Source organism: Ursus americanus, chromosome 9 (assembly GCF_024610735.1).
Source record: "Ursus americanus isolate L20-20 chromosome 9, mUrsAme1.1.p, whole genome shotgun sequence".
In the NCBI taxonomy this organism is placed as follows: Eukaryota; Metazoa; Chordata; class Mammalia; order Carnivora; family Ursidae; genus Ursus; species Ursus americanus.
Window position 1 is genome coordinate 61416402 of NC_142135.1, and position 13976 is coordinate 61430377.

At 38.1% G+C, this 13976-nt stretch overlaps 1 pseudogene; it reads right to left on the reverse strand.

Annotated features, from left to right (window-relative positions):
• LOC123800482 (tRNA (guanine(6)-N(2))-methyltransferase THUMP3 pseudogene) lies at window positions 1-1468 on the reverse strand (annotated as a pseudogene).
• Window positions 1469-13976: the final 12508 nt, after the last annotated feature.

Here is a 13976-nt window from a genome sequence, read left to right on the forward strand (position 1 = left end):
TTAAAGCGAGTTTTCTCTGTTGTTTGTGCTGACATTTCCAGTGTTGGGAAGTACCAATCCTGCATTCTTTGCATTACCAGAGAGTTCTCTTTCTCCATCTTCTTCTGAAGGATGATCAACAGCGTGGGATGGAGGTTTCAGAACACAAACTCCTGCAGGAAGACCCTCTGTGCTCGCCAGATAGTAGCTGCCTTATGCCAGATGTGTCTCATTAGAGATAATACCCTGGTAGAGCATTTCCGGTCCTGGTAAGTAGCATAGCCTGGCCTGTCTCAGGTCCACAGATACAGTTCAACTCTGTAAGCAAGCTGGATAAAGGTTACAGTTTCTCTTCTTGGAGGCCATCCTTTTTCCAAATGGCATATCTGCTACAATAATATCAACAGAGCCAGGTCTCTGTGGTCAATTACAGGTAGATATCCCACTGAACAGCACTTATGGGCAAGCCCCAGGACAGTTTGCCTTCTTTAAGTTGGCTCTTGGTCAATCAAGAGGAGCTACTACTTGGCGCCCTATTCACAGCCAATGTATTATTATCACCAGCTTCTACAGCCCCCTCTCTTGGTAATGTCCCTGTTCCATAATCCCATCAGCTATGCTCTCAGCGGATTGAGGAACACAGAGCCTGAGCATCCCGTAGGGAGAGCAGATCTGAGTTGTAGGTCCAAAATGTGAGATGTTTCTTTGGTGGAGACTCTCTTCTGCCAGTGCAATGCCTGCAATGATTTGATTATCATGGATTTTCAAAAAAGTCTCCATGTGATAGTTGGTCATGTCAACTTTCCACGTAAATTAATCCTGAACAGTACCTCTAGATTTCTTGCAGCCTGAGTTGAGGTACAGCGTGTTTCTCTAAACTTTTTTGCATGCGACTCTAAACTTTAACACTTGAGGACTGGTTTCTCATTTTGAGCTTTCGTCAGTCTCATCTTTGCAAGATGCCAAGTCAGAACCTACTACTGTTGGTATCACTTTGATAGCTGGATTTTCCTCAGTCGAAGAAGACATGTGACTCTAAGCCAGTGTTAGCAAACTCTGAACATCTTTGTCTTCTGTTTTGTCTCCTCGTCCATTATCAATCTTACCTTTACTTGAATTCTGATTTATCTTTTTGTAATTTTTTCCTTGAAACTGGCATTAATTTTCCATATTTTTTAAGGGTCTGAGCATGGGAGTTTCTAGCCGATTCTTCGAAATCCTTTAGAACTTCTTCTGTTTCTTTGAACTGGTAATCTTCGAACTCCCAAACAACCATAAATAAACCATCAACCGATTTCAGGCAATAAACCTGAGCCAGACTTTCCACTGAAACATCAAAATACATCTCACTTCATTTCTACAGTTTGCACGATGAGCTCAATTTCTCTCTCACTTCATCTGCAGCTGTCTGTGCAAAACCATTAGGTACAGTGGTTCCACTTGTGACTTGGAGATGCTCAGACTCACTTCTGAGGCCACTTTCTGTCATGAGGGTTCACATCCAAGAGTTGGGGGGTGGTTTCTTGAACATCAGACCTGTTGGCAGTTCTTCCAAGATCCCTAACATCATCTTTACTGCCAACACAGACCCTTCCAGCTCCAGCCCCGCAGGCCCAGTGCACCCCAATGCTATGTTTTCTCTTCTCTCTCAAGGTGTTGGGTATAGAACTTTTTCAAAAAATCTATTAGCAAAATATTGAAACAGGGCAAAATTGAAAGAATTTTAGAGTGAATGACAATATACCCATCATCTAGATTCTAGCATCAACATTTTACTATACTTGCTTTTTTATAAATTTATTCCTACATCTATACATTGCATGTTTCCATGCATTTTACAAGAACTTGAAGACAAATGTATGTCCTTCTAGGTACTTCAGCATTCCTGTCATTAACTAGATTTCAATATTCGTTTTTCTTTTTCTTTCGATGTAAAATTTACATGCAATGTAATGCACAAATTTTTCTGAGTTCTGAGAAGTGCAAATACTTGCATAACCCAAAGCCTGTCATTACAGAACATCACTATCATCCCAGAAAGATCCTTTATGCCCCTTCCAATTACTGATACTAATCCCACCCCAAGAAAACCACTATTCAAAATTTCTATCATTGATTGATTTTGACTGTTTTAAAACTTCATAAAAATTAAATAATATAGTATGTACAATTTTTGTCTGGCTTCTTTTGCTCAACATAATGTTTTTGAGATTTAGTCATACTGTTGCCTGACAATAGTTGATTCTTTTCATTGCTGAGTAGTATTCCATTATTTGAATATGCCCTACTTTGTTTATCATTCTCCTATTTTAAGATCTCTGGGTTATTTTCCATTTTGGACTATTATGAATAAAGCTGATTTGAATACTTTTGTACAAGTCTTTTTATGTGCATATGGGCTTTTATTTATCTTAAGTAAATACCTAGAGATGGAATTACTGGATCATAGGTTAATGTATATTTAGTTTTACAAGAAAATGCTAGATCTTTTGCCATAATAGTTGTCACATTGACATTCCCAACAACAATATATGAGCTTTCCAGTTGCTGCACGTCCTTACCAAAATGTGGTATTAATAATCTTTCTAATTTTATTCATTCTGATGTGTGTGTAGTGGTATATCTATGTAGTCTTAATTTGCATCACCCAGATGACTAATAATATTGACCACATTTTCATATGCCTGTTGATGTGCGTATTCAATTCAAGCTATTTTGTTTTTATTATTGAATTGTGGGAGTTCTTTATATACCTTGCATCCCAGTCCTTTGTCAGACCCATATTTTACAATACATATTTTCTTCAAATCTGTGGCATGCCTCTTCAGTTTATTTTTATTTATTTATGTTAAAATATTTTATTTATTTATTTACTTACTTATGTATTTATCTTAGAGAGAGCACAAACGGGGAGAAACAGAGGAGAGGAGCAGAGAGGGAGGGAAAGGAAGGGAGGAAGAACCTCAAGCAGATTTGGCTCTGAGCACAGAGCCTGACATGGGCTCAATCTCAGGACCCTGAGATCATGACCCTGAACTGAAACCGAGAGTGGGACACTTAACCAATGGAGCCACACAGGTGCCCCATGTCTTCAGTTTATTAATAATGCCTTTTGTTAAGTGGTTTTTAATTCTGATACATTGAACTAATCAATTCTTTCTATTATGGTGATTGCTTTACATTTCAGAACTTTGCTTTTCACAAGTCGCAAAGATACTATCTTATGTTTCCCTTTAAAAGCTTTATGATTTTATGCTTCGTTATTATTCAGTTCAAAATATTTTATCATTTCTTTGGTAATTTCTTCACTAAAGAAATGAGGAGGGTTTTCTATAATTTCAGTGATTTTCCAAAATGTCTTGTTGTTATTGATTTCCAACTTAAATCTGTTATGCTCAGAAAACATATCTTGTATGCTTCCAATCCTTTTAAACTTATTTAAGACTTGTTGGACGGCCCAGCATATGATTTATCTCAGTAAGCATATCAGGTACACTTGAAAAGAATATGTATAATGCAACTAGTGTTGAGTGTAGTGTGCTATAAATATCATTTAGGTCAAGATGTTGATAGGTGTTCAGATCCATCTATATCTTTTTTTTTTTTTTTTAAAGAGAGCGAGAGAGAGAACAGGCAGAGGGGCAGGGGGAGAGGGAGAGAGGGAGAGAAAGAAAATCCTCAAGCGGACTCCTAGCTGAGCATGGAGCAGGACTTGGGGCTCAATCCCAGGACCCTGAGATCATGTCCTGAGCTGAAATCGAGTCAGCTCCTTAACCAACTGAGCCACCCAGCCATCCTAGATCCATCTATATCTTTACTGATGATCTTTAGTTCTATCAATTGCTGAAAAATAGTGTTAAAAATCTTCAACTATGATTATAGAATTGTTTTTTTCTCCCCTTGATTCTGTCATTAGCTCATGAATTTTGAAGCTGTTATGAGAGAAAAAACATTTATGAATACTATGTCTTCCTGATGAACTGACTCTCTTGGCATTGTGATAAGTCTCATTATTTCCAGTGCTCTTCATTCCTACTTGAAGATTGAATTTCAATATGGTGTCATTTTCCTTCAGCCTGAAGAATTCCCATTAGCATCTCTCAAAGGGCATGTCTGCTGGTGATGAAAGAAATCTACCATTTCAACCACTTTTAACTGTACAATTTAGTGTTAAGTACATTCACATTGTTGTATAATCAATCTCCAGAACTTTTCCATCTTGCAAAACTGTAATTCTATATCTATTAATTAACAACTCCCCATTTCCTTCTCCCCCGCCCCTGGCAACCATCATGCTACTTGCTGATTTTTTTTAATCATATTTTTGGGGTCATATCTAAAAATATTTACCTAACTGAAGATTACAAAGATTTTCTCATAAATTTTTCCTTGAAGTTTTGTAGTGTTCGATTTTACATTTAGGTCTATGACCCATTTTGAGCTAATTTTTCAATATAATAGAAAGATATGGATAAACGTTCATTTTTATGTGTAGATATCCACCTGTTCCATTACCTTGTTAAAAGATTATCTCTCGTCCATTGAATTGATTTGGCATTTTTGTGGAAATAAGTTATCCATGTATGGATGGACGTATTTCTGGACTCTTCAGTCTATTCCTTTGATCTCTTTGTCTCTATGCCAGTATCATACTGTCTTGATTGCTGTAGCTTTATAATAAGTATTAAATCAGGAGGCATTAGTCCTCCCACTTTGTTCTTCTTCAAATTTATTTTTGCTGTTTTAGGTACTTACATTCTATATGGATTTTAGAATCAATTTGTCAATTTATGCAAAATAATCTGCTGGGGTTTTGATTGGGATTGCATTGAACCTGTAAGTGAATTCAGGAAGAACTGACATCTTAAGAATATGGAGTCTTCTGACCATGAACACAGTGTATCTTTGCATGTGTTTAGGTCTTCCTCAATTTCTCAAAGCAACATCTTTTTCCTTTCCAGAGTGTAACTCAGAATGGTAAGGTCAGGCACTATTCCTAGCTCTGTTGAGTACCAGGCACTGTTCCCTCTAAATCCTTTCTGATCATTCCTTCTATGGCCTCACAGAGTCTCCTCACCATATACATGCCCCTATCAGTTCTCTGTTCGCCTAAAGAGGACCCTCTGTAATCTCCAGGAATTTCTCTCTGTAACTCTAATATTCTGTCCTACAAACTTCAACTCTTTTGTTCTCCTCAGACTCTCAGCTCTGTCTCATCAGAGCTGACTGGGGAGACTGGGCCCAAGTGGGTTCGTTTTCCATTCAGTATAGCCTGGGAACTCTCTTAGGGCAGTAAGCTGGAGAAATCGTAGTACTAACCTTATTTCCCATCTCTAGTCATCACTGTCCTTTATTGTTTGATGTCTAGTGTCTTGAAAACTGTTGTTTCATGTATCTTGTTTAATTTTTATTGTTGTTGCTGTTGCTTTACATAGGAGGGTAAATCTGGTCCATGTTACTCCATATCGGCCAGAAGTGGAAGTCACAACCATTATTTTATATTTTTTTAAATATGTATTTTTCAAATTATCTATTTATTTATTTTAGAGAGAGAGATCACAAATGGAGGGAGGGGCAGAGGGAGAGGGAGAGAAGCAGATTCCCCTCTAAGTGCAGAGCCCATCTCAGAGTTGCGAGATTATGACCTGAGCCGAAATCAAGAGCTGGACACTTATCTGACTGAGCCACCTAGGCGTCCCGCAGAACCACTATTTTTCACATATTTTTTTTCTCTCCTGTGCTCTCTCTGTTTTCCTTCTGGGACTCAATTACACTTGTATATTAGACATTTGCATATTATCTCACAAGTTCCTGAAGTGCTCATCCTTTTCTCCCCCTGTCTTTTTCTGTTATTTCTTCAGATTAGACAAATTCTACTGATTTATCTTCAAGGTTACTTACCTTTTCTTCTGCCACCTCCATTTTGCTAAATCCATTCACTGAATTTTAAACTTCAGATATTACATTCCACATTCTAGAATTTTCATTTAAATTTATTTCTCTGTTGAGAATTTCTGTTTATTCATCTGTTATGAGTACATTTCCCTTTACTTTATTCAGCATCGTTGTAAAATCCATTTTTAAATCCTGCCGGCTGTTTCCAACATCTGGGTCATTTTGGGGCTCAGTCTTTCTTTGTCCTCTCTTCTTTTGGGAGTGGGTAATATTTTCCTATTCTTCTTTGCTGAGTAATTCTGTACTGTAACCTCACATCATGAATTCTATAATTTAGAAACTCTGAGTTCTGCTTTACTCCTTCAAAATGGTTGAATTTTGTCTTGATTAACTTGGTGGGTCTCCTACTGAACTCCGCGGTTTGGAGTCTGTTATACATATGCATGGATAAGGTTAGACCAGGGATCGAACAAAGCATTGCAAAACTTAAACATAGAATTAGAGGATTCCCCTTTCTTTCTCTCACTTTTTCCGGATTTCCTCCAAGACTCTCCAGTGTGTCTGGTCACTCTGAACTCTGTTCTCATTTCTTCAGGACAGAAAAAGTGTATGTTTTCTCCCATGATCTTAACCACTCAAAGTGGTGCCAACTTCAGGGTGCTCTTAGGCTAAAAGCCATCTAAAAGGGAGGGTCCCTTCTTCCAAATGCTTTCTTTTTTCCAAAATCTGCCTATTTTTATTCACTCATTAGTTAGCGAGGTAGTTGTTTCTCATATTTTGTCAGTGGAAAAGAAATGGTGCCCCCCGTTTTCTGCATTCTCTTTTTTTTTGGTTTGTTTTGAAGTTTTTTGAAGTTTTTCTTTTTTTGAAGTTTTCTACATTCTCTCTTTTCTCCTGAAGATTTCCTATTATGCGTTTGGGTCCCTTTCTTTCACATTAAAACTGTTCTTAAGTAATCCTTGCTTGCACTTTCTTTCTTCTCAGTGATACACTGAAAGGCAGATTAGATGATCCATACTGGTGGCTGTACTTAGTGAGTGGTAGACTTTCCCTAAAGCTAACTTTGCTGAGGCATTTTCATTATTTTGACGGTGGACCCTCAAATGTGCATATCCACTGGCTTTTCTTTGGGGCTGGTCAGTTATATGTCAATCATACAGATACAGATCTTTAATACAATTCCTTCTTCAAATATAATACATACACTTTATTTGTGTTCTCTTGTGCTTTTCTCAGTGAACACTTGCCTATTGACTGAATTAAATATTTCAGTTTAAATACCAAAAAAACAAAACAAAACAAAAAACAACAACCATGTGGAACTCCCTCAAATCTTCAAAGTTTAAGTGCTGGATGATGTCATCATATTCCGATCACCCCTTATTTTATTGAGACTTTATTTCATCCTCAGTGAGAGAAGCTTCTTTGCTGCACATATTCTATGTTATGGCATCCAAAACTATTTCTATTCTGTTAAACAGAGCTTTCATGACTTTACACAGAGTACACGTTCTTCCTAAAATGCTTTTCTTTCTCTGCTTGGCGATGGAACTTCTACTTTCCCTCAATATCCGGCATAGTGATCTCTTCTGCGAGCACCTCTGACTTTTCCAGACATACACAGTCTGACTTCTTCACCCCTTTTATGCTTACCTGAAGCAGTGCATCTACCTCTATTGAAATATTTACTATTTCTGCTTTAATGACTTTGTTTATATGTCCCCCTTACTAGTTTGTGGACTCTATGAAGTCAGGGACTTCAAAGATTTTATGAAATCATCTTACGAACTAATAGCATCTCCACTATTGACCAAAGAGGTCCAAACCAATCACAGTCAGTACTCTCTTGTGGTAAGAATCAGATTGCCCCAGATGAGAACTTATACTTTTATTATGTAATAGCTTTTGTTAAAAATACACACACACATACACACACACACGTGTGTGTGTGTCTCCATATGTGTATATATATGTGTGTCATTATCAGTATTTTAGGAGAGTATTAACTAAAGCTATTTTATATTCAAACATTTAAAATTCTAAGTTATGATAACTTAGAAAGCTTCATTCTGTAAACTCAAATGTATGCAGTACAGGTAGCCCACAGTCTGTTCCCCTTTTATCTACTATGATTTCTGCTGCGAAATTTAATACGAGAGAGATGGTTGTTTCTGCAGTGAATTTGCAGTATGTTTCCATTTTGAAATACTGTGTATTCGTGTGTGCAGGTGTCAGCTGGATAAATAGATGTAACAGCTTTTTAAGTATTATGGATTTTACACAATACTAGAGATGGAATCACTACTTATACAATAATCTGGGGAGGCTTATGGTTCAATTACAAGTGACAAAGCCCAGGCCTGGCATATAGAGTGAGCCCTGAACAGCACTTTTTCCAGATCTTTATGTTACTAAACTGTTTGCAGGAGAGCCCAGCAGCTGTTGTGTGAATCTGCTGGAGCATTAGGAAAAAATATTCTCCAAGTGAATTTAGCTTAAAATTCTATAGAATTTTTTGAGGGTTGTGAAGAGATGCGATACCTCATAACTCTGAGAAAAGTGACATGATAAAGGAACAAATGCTTTTACAGATGTAGTAAGACTATCTTAAGCAGCGACTTCGGCCATCCTGGAGTTAAACGCAAGAGAAATTATCAACGAATCTATCTTCACTTTAAATGTATCGAGTGTTAAATTTCATAACACTCGAATGAAATACTGCTCTGAAAATAAGCGTGTCACTAATTTCCTGAGAATTTTTACGAATTTCCTCACCCCAGATGTGAAGAAAATGCATATTGAAAACCATGAGAATGTTTGCCTAGCCAGATGGAATCTGGAGAAACAAAGAAACAGGGAAAAATGATAAAACGTGATCAAAACAACTATAGCATGCTAAAGTTTCGTACTGGTGAGCATAATGCAGATATGGCAAGTGGGTGGGAGGCAGGATTGGGGGCGGGAATTAACCATGGCTGCGTCCTTGACTGCAACCCCCTTGAGACTGGAATGCACTGGTTGTCCAGTGTGGGGAGGGCAGCTATCCCCCAGCAACTCTCTCAGGTAAGGACTCTGCTGTCGTCTAGGGTGGGACCTGAAAGATCTCATAGAAAATTTTGGCCTGAAGCTGGATTCCCCCAAATGTCAATCTAAATAATTGGTATTCAGTTCAATGTTCTCTTCTAAGGGATAGCTCAATCTGACCTCATCTATGAAAAAAAAAAAAAGAATTCAAGGTGAGATAGGTGATTCAATAAGTTACATGATCAGTTTATAGCCTTGTAGTTACTATTGAGCTAAGTAGATCATTACCATATTTTCAAATATTTGGTTTTAATTTTTAATTTAAATTCACTTATTTAAATATTAAAATAATAATAACCCCACACAAAAATAGTCCATTGATCTCTGACAAACGTGCAAGAGCAATTCAATGGAAAAAGAATAGTCTTTGCAATAATTGGTACTGGTATAATGCCACATCCATATGCAAAAAAAATTAAAATTAAAAATGAACCTGAGGGGCGCCTGGGTGGCACAGCGGTTAAGCGTCTGCCTTCAGCTCAGGGCATGATCCCGGTGTTCTGGGATCGAGCCCCACATCAGGCTCCTCCGCTATGAGCCTGCTTCTTCCTCTCCCACTCCCCCTGCTTGTGTTCCCTCTCTCGCTGGCTGTCTCTATCTCTGTCAAATAAATAAAATCCTTGAAAAAAAAATAAAATAAAATCTCTAAAAATGAACCTGACACAGACTTTATACCTGTCATGGAAACTTACTCAAAGTGGATTATAGACCTAAATATCAATTTAAAAATATAAAACTTCTAGAAGAAAACTTAAGAGAAAACCTACAGAACCTAGTGGATTAGTTTGCTAGGGTAGCCAAAGCAAAATACCACAGACTGGGTTGCTTAAATGACAAAAATTTATTTTCTCTCAGTTCTGGAAGTTGGAAGTCCAAGAACAGGTATTGGTAGGTTTGGATTCTCCTGAAGCCCCTCTTTGGGTAGCAGATGGCTGTCTTCATACTTGACTTCCTGTGGTCTTCTCTCTGTGCCTGTATCCCTAGTAGCTCTTCCTCTTTTTAGGAAGACGGCAGTCACATTCGAGTAGGGCTCCAGCCTCAAATCCAAAAAACTGACAATACCAATTGCTGGCGAGGAGCTCTTATTAATTTCTGCTGAGATTGCAAAATGACGCAGCCACTTTGAAGACTATTTGGCCGTTTCTTTCAAAGCTAAACATAGTCTTACCTTATGATCCAACAATTGTACCCCTAGGTATGTATCCAACTGATTTGAAAATGTATGGCCACAAAAAAACCTTTGTCCAAATGTTTATAGCATCTTTATTCATAATTGCCAAAAGCTAGAATTAAAATGTTCTTCAATCCATTCAATGGAATACTATTCAATGATAAAAAGCAACGTGCTACCAAGCACAGAAAGACTTGGATGACTCTTAAATACATATTGCTGAGTGAAAAAGCCAGTCTAAAAAAGTTGCATTCTTTATGTTCCCAATTATGATATTCTGGAAAAGTCAAAACTATAGAGACAGTAAATACATTAGTGGTTGGGTTTGGATTGGGGATGGGGAGGGTTGAATTAGTGAAGCACAGAAGATTTATTTAAGGCAGTGAAGCTCTTCTTTATAATATATAATGGTGGGCATATGATACTATGCGTTTGTCAAAACCTATTAGAACTTTACAGCCCAGAGGACAAACCTTAACGCAGATTTTAGAAAATAATTTAGGCAGTTCTGAGATCTCAGAATGAAATGCAGATGCTGACAAACCAATCCGACTGAATTGTAAAATAATCAAACAAGGAGGCCTTTAGACTGAGGTGGCTTTAATGCCATAGCAGCCCATGTAAGCAAACCAAAACCTAAGCCTGAAATGCCTCGAGGTTAAGGAATCAAAACCTAAGGACAGCCAATCACAAACAGCCAACCACAAACAGCCAGCTAGGCTTTCCCGAATAAGGCGACTGCTTCAGCTACAGACAATCAAATCATTTCCTTGCTTTGCTTCAGCCTCGTCTCTATGCAAGGCTTCCCCTGGCTCCTGTTGGAGGAGCACTTCCAACCACTTCCTGTTGGGCACTACCCAATTCCAATCGATTTTGCTCAAATAAACTCTAAAAGTGATTAATAAGCCTCAGTTTAACAGTTCTGCAAAGGTATGACACAACCTCACGGGGAATGAACCGCATGAAACAAGTGAGATGGGAAAAGGTGCTGACCTGAATAACTTTGGGAAGTAATAGTCTGTAGGACCAAAGGCAAAGGGACCTCTACGAAGCCCTGTACTCTAGTTAATAAAGTTATTTCCCACAGGGACGCAGGTAATCAATTTTGAAACCTGAGTAGATACTTGAACAGACACTTCTCCAGAGAGGAGATATGGGAGGCAATTCAACACGTAAAGTGATGTTCACCATCACAAGCTCCAAGGGAAAGGCACCACAGTACACACATTAGAATGGCCCAAAGTAATGTGACTCACCGGGGGTGCCCGGTGGCACAGTCAGTTAAACATCCGACTCCTGGTTTTAGCTCAGGTGATGATCTCAGGGTCCTGAGACTGAGCCTCGAATGGGGCTCCACACTCAGTGCGGAGTCTGCTTCAGATTCTCTCTCCCTCTCCCTCTGCCCCTCCTGCTTGTGTTCTCTCTCCAAAATAAGTCTCTCTCTCTCTCTCTCTCTTTTTTAAGACTTCATTTATTTATTTATTTGACTGAGAGAGACAGCATGCGCAAGCAGGGGGAACAGCAGGCAGAGGGAGAGGGAGAAGCAGGCTCCCCACCGAGCAGAGAGCCCCACATGGGGCTCGATTCCAGGAACCCCGAGATCATAATGTGTGTGGAAAGCAGACACTTAATCGACTGAGCCACCCAGATGTCCCTAAATAAGTCTTTAAAGATAAATAAATAGGGCTGCCTAGGTAGCTCAGTGGGTTAAGCATCTGCTTTCAGCTTAGTTTATGATCCTGGGGTCCTGGGATCATGCTTCAGGGGTGGGGGCGGTCTGCTTCTCCCTCTCCCACTACCCCTCCTCCCCTACTCATGCTCCCTCTCTCTCTCTAACAAATAAATAAAATCTTTTTTTAAAGAAAGAAAGAATGAAAGAAAGGAAGGAAGGAAGGGAGGAAAAGAAAGAAAGAAGAAAAGAAAGAAAGAAGAAAGAAAGAAAGAAGAAAGAAAGAAAGAAAGAAAGAAAGAAAGAAAGAAAGAAAGAAAAAGAAAGAAACTCACCAAACCAAAGGCTGGTGAGAATACGAAGCAAGTGGAACACTGCTATATTGTTGGTGAGAATGCAAGATAATACAAGCACTCTGGAAGACTGACTGTTTTCCGCGAGGTTAAACATAGACTTAACCGTATGCCAGCATTCCCTCTCTTGGATATTTACCCTAGAAGAACGAAACATTATGCTCACACACAAACCTGTATGCAAATATTTATAGCAGCTCTATTACAACTGCCAAAATCTGGAAACAGCTTGAATATCCTTCACTGGATGAATCAATAAACACACTGTGGTCCATCCGAACAATGGGATACTACTCAGCAATAAGAAGAATGGGATTTTAAAATTTGGCTTAATTTTAATTAGTGTTAAATTTAACTTTAAAAACTGATATTTGATTCAGTTATTGAAAAGTTTCAAGGTATGTTTGGAACAACTTGGGTATATGAATATTCTTTTTCAACTGTGAATCTTAAAACATCTAAATACAGATGAAATACATTTGATAAAATTTAACTTTCAAATCAAGATGTGTTGTAAATGTAATATTATAATTGGGTTTTGAGTGCTTGTTCTAAATCAAGGATATAAAATATATGACTCATTTTTATGTGGATTGCATTTTAAAATGGCAAGATTTTGGATTTATTTGATTAAATAAAAACAGTATTAAAATTGAAAAATAATAATGACATGAAGAGCCGTGTAAGTTATCCTGTAGTGAATATAAGGATGCATGAAAGAATGAAACAATAGGGGAAAACCACAGGTCCTACAGGGCTCTGGGAAGATACAGGAGATAAGAGAAGGATTTAAAAGGGAAGATGATTGCAATTAGCCCACCACAATGATGTTGGTGCTGAACTGATTAATTTAGGCTCTGAGGTTCCACTCACCAAGTACTAAACTAATTTTTCTTTTAATAAATTGGCCTATGGAGATCATTGAGATTAGAATCTTTTAAAGTTAATGAAGGGGAGGCTTTGAAATGTTTCTGTGTGCTCCTTCAGTAAATTGCAATGTTCCTTCAGAGGGAGAAGTTGAATTAGTTAGGAGGTGATGAATTAACATTTGAAAGGTGTAAAACCAATCAATTCTCAAGGTCACTGCTTTGTGTTATGTCGGTGGGTCAAATTTTGCCAATTTAGGAGAAGGGAATTTAGGTTACTATAAGACTTAACATCATATACACATTTTCATTGTTTGGAGGTACCCCTCTATCTTTTAGTTTTCCTAGAATGAAGCCTTTATGCTTTTGGGTGGAGTGAACACAAGAGTGGGCTCTGGTCTTAGACTCCCTTGCTTAAGCCAGAATGGCATTCTGATACCTCATTCATTATTACAGGCATTCTTCGTATATACAGTGTATACGATGAAATTCAAAGTTCAAATCAAATTTTAAAATGGGTGTTTTGGTCGGTTTCTCTGTAATAATAAGAATAGTTTCTTCAGAGATATGTTTCTTTAATCAGTGATTAAATCTCTCTCATTTTTCCGGATTCTGATAGAAGACGGTCTGTGTCCCAGTTAATAGCGCTGGGAAAATATAAGGACAGAAGAGAGGCAAGTAGTGGATTTAGTATTTATTAACCTTTTCTTCTGCATAACTAAATAATGGCTCTGACTCACTGTTCTCTTCAGTGCTTTCCAGATCAGGACAGGGTCGAGGAAGGCTGTCAGACTCGTGCAGGAATCTTAATATGATTTATTTATGCACACGTAAGGTGACCCTCCCACTCTCCTGATTACTCGTGCCACATGAAAAATTTCCTAGTTGTTCCTATTTCCCCCTATAGAAAACACTTCACCAAACACACAGACTCCAAGAATAATATGGTGAAGATACAC